Source organism: Bison bison, unplaced genomic scaffold, assembly GCF_000754665.1.
Source record: "Bison bison bison isolate TAMUID 2011002044 unplaced genomic scaffold, Bison_UMD1.0 scf7180017853005, whole genome shotgun sequence".
Taxonomy (NCBI): Eukaryota; Metazoa; Chordata; class Mammalia; order Artiodactyla; family Bovidae; genus Bison; species Bison bison.
The window spans coordinates 31992-36057 of NW_011483578.1; positions in this window are offsets into that span (position 1 = coordinate 31992).

Here is a 4066-nt window from a genome sequence, read left to right on the forward strand (position 1 = left end):
ATCAGAAAAGTAAATACTTAAACTTTGCTTTATGACAGCTATTACATGTGAAATAAACAAAATAGCTTATTCTTTTGAAGGTTTTTTTTTTTTTTTTTAAGTTTTCACAAACAGCTTGACAATTCTAGGTGATACAGTGTTGATTATATATTGTATTGATTAAACATAGGTATCACAGAATTAGATAGTTCATGCTAATTGAACCCATTAAAGGATAATTAGTTTTTGAGGCAGTGCAGAGTTCACAAAGGAAACTGAAATTAAGACATGTTATGAAGGCAGAAACTATGGCAAAACTTAATACATGTGAGTATATATTATGTTTATGTAGATTAAAATAATTATTTCTTAAGCTTCTTGAGTGTTTTTCTTTCTTGGTATTAATGGACTTGAAAAGTTTGCGGAAGTACAGTTTTAGTTAATAGTATTTCTCAAGTCTATTAGCCTTAACAAATAAATAACTATTAGATGTAGTTAGTGTAATTATTAAATGGTTTAGCTGTGTTACGTATAAAGACAGAAAAATTGGCAGCCAGCTTTTATGACACTAAAATACCATGGCAAGAAATTTTTGCACTGGAGATTGGACCCAAACGAAATGCATATTTCTAGTACTTGGGGTTGTATTTAAATTTTTTTAACTTTTCATAATTCTGGAACCTGAGTTCATTTAGAGACATGAAATCTAGAATAAGGATTGATAATTGATTTGATTTGAGATAAGGTTACTAGGCCCTTTACTGATCATTCCTTCTTGAGGTTTTTCCCCCTAAGCAATACGTGATATGTACCCTTGAACTATTATTTAAAGCAAGAATATTATTCATGTAAGAGTTAGTTACAAACCACTCACCTTTATATATAATGTATTATCTATACATTATATACTCACAATTTATGTATTTAGTCTGATTATACTAGGGACCATTCTATTTCCTTTGTTATTCCTATGAACCTCTGAATTTGTTGCATAAATAAAAATCTAAATATAAATAATAATCTTAGACTCATACATACAGTTAAAATTAAGTAGAATGAGTTTTAATTATCAATCTGGGTCAAAATTCTGGGTAACTTTATTCAGTTGTTGCTCTAGAAAAGCTTCATCTATCTTAGTGTATTCATAGTAATTACTATAGCAAAATAAAGCTAGGTTTATTGTACACTTGATAACTAATCTGATGGGTAAGTCAACATTTTAGGGAGATTTAAAATAGCATTTTTCTTGCTTGGCACGTTCACTAATATAAAGGAAGAAAAGTGCTGAGAATTTGAACTTTTATTTTTAACCTCTTATTTTCATATAAGTTTAGATTTACAGAAGTTGCAAAAAAGTACAGTTTTTTTTTATGTCCTGTATTAATCTTCCCCAACTGCTAAAATCTTACATATCATTAGAACATTTACAAAACTAAGAATTAGCCTTGGTACAATACCATCAACTAACGTTGAACATTAGTTTTGATTATTTGTTTTTAGTGGAACACGATTTTCCGAGTAGCTCTTGAGACCTAGTATTTTGATAGTAATTAAAACCAGCAATTTATGAGCCATTAAAATATAAATTGAAATCAACCTATCATAGACAAACATTGTAACCAAATATTAGCAGAGTACTGCAGTGATCTATTTTATTAAAATTTATATTTTATGCCAGAGATTTTAATTCTTACTAAGTAAAACTTGTTTGGTTTTCTTTAGACAGTTCTTTAGCGATCTAAGGGTGAACAGACCCTTAAAGAGCTCTTGCCAGTATCTTAAGATGACTGGGTTATTGCTCTACCGTCCCTTGCTTTGGGGGAAAAAAATCATTACCCAGATTGAAAATTTATGTTATACATACACCTGTAATAAATAAATTAACAGAAAATCTTGAAAGTGAAAATTCCCTGGTGGTCCAGTGGTTTAGGCTCTGTGTTTCTACTGCAGGGGACGGGTTTGGAGTAAAGAAAAAAAGTTGGAGTAAAGAAAAAAAGGATTAAAAGCTCACTTTATGAGGTCCGTAACCTTTCTTTTTCTTTGTAATGGCCAGGTACTTTTTATTATCAGAAAGTTAAGGAATTTTCTGGTTTGTTTCATTCAAATTATTTTGACCTGGTATTCACTTTTGATACTTATTTTCATTCTTTTGCTTATGTTATAATTCTTTAGCCTCAGTTCTATAATGCAAACTAAGTCCTACCTTGTTTCTAACTAAGTTTCCAAGTTTCATTTCTTTTGTTTTTTGGGTAGCTGGGAAGTTGGTGTTTTACTTGATTGCTTCCTTTCTGCCCAAATCTTTTACAAGTTAAACTCCTCTGGAGTTGTTGCGTGGCTTGGTTTTTTTTTTTTAAGTACAGATGCATGGTGCTTTATACTTTATACCTTTGACATTATCTCTAAAATACTAGACTTGCAAAGGTTGCTTGTTTTTTTTTTTTTTTGCATAGTTTGATTTTACTTCTTTAAGTTTTTGTATAGCTCTTAGTGTGAAGAATTCCATAAAAAAGTTACTTTTAAAGGGTATGGTTTTATTAAATGCCAGTTAATGCCTTTTCTTATTTTTCCAATTTAGTAGGCCACCTTTAATGTATACTTAAGTGAAAACTTCCAGCCTTAAACATTTTTATGTTGCTTAAAAATTATGTGGCAAAATAATTTTATTTGCTAATCCTTTTTGACTCAGCAGATAACAGTGTCCAGATGATTGTGTTGTTAAATTATGCTTTTAAGACTGCTAAGAAAGATTAAGCCTGGGAGAGGGAATTATCATTCTGTCAAAATGCTTATTACTCCCTGAACCTGTAATACTTTCTATTCCAAAAATGAGATTAGATGAGTGTATTAATGTTTTTTTAAAAATATTGTCATCCTTCATGTTGCTTATTTCAGTTTAGAGTTCCATATTTATTAATTATTTATTTGTGTGATTGATTTGTTAATGGTTGTATCCTCTTATAGACCACATATAGCCTTGACTGTGTCTAGGCCAACCATCATACTCCTGTTTTCTAGTGTAGTACTTGGCATGTTGGCTGGCTCTTACAAACATCAAGGCATGCAGCGCTTGTTACGGGCCAGTCTAAGGACTTATGAATATGGACTTAATCCTCATGATACCCTGTGAGGTATATTCTCTTGTTACAGGCAAGGAAACTGATTTATGGCACAAGTTTAATAACTTGCCCGATGGCAAAACTAGTGAGTTGTGGAATAGAGATTTCAAACTCAGGCACCTGGCTTTGTGTTCTGTGCTCCTGACTGTTTTATGCTGCTTGTGTCTGTCAGTTGAATTAATGGGTTCCATGAAACATTGGCGTATACTGCATGGAAAACTAGTACCATTGTGTTTAGTTACCAGGAAAAATCTTACTTTTTCATATGTTTTGTTAGAAAATAAATTTATAAAATCAAGTATGTAGTCCTTTTGTCTGTATGGTTTTGGTTCTAATAATAGCTGGGTTAAAAACGTATCATTTATGATTTAACAACTCTTAAGGATTCTAGTTTCTTTAAACAGCTTCCAAAGAAATTTCAGAGTCCTCCTCAGTTCAAAAAAGTTGCCATTGTCATTTTGATTGTCATGTATTTTGCATATAGCTTGTAGACAGGAATTTATACCTGTGTGTTGGATAAAATATGTTATGAAACCATATTAAACTTACCTTAGTTTTCTCCATTAGTATGAGAATTGGTTGAAACAGTTTAGGTCTGGAGCATAACATGTGCAGAAAAAGATAAGACTGTAAATATAGGGATAAATAGCAAAAGAATTGCTGGCTTTTGAATCTGAATTGTTGGCTTTGATCTTGTAGTCCAGGTTATTGGTCATCAAAATACCACTTCTAGGCCAGCAGTGTCGGCATCTGGGAATCTGTTACAAATGGAAATTCTTGGTCCCCAACATGTCAGACCTACTAAATCAGAGCCTCTGGGAGTGGTGTCCAAAAGTTTGTGGAAGAATTTCCATTTTATTCTATGATGGGAAAACACTAGCAGCGTGGATGTCTAATGAGGCTTGCGTTTTTTTCTTTTTATCAGCTTCATTTGTTTTCAATTAACTTTTTGTTTAAGAACCATTTTGGAT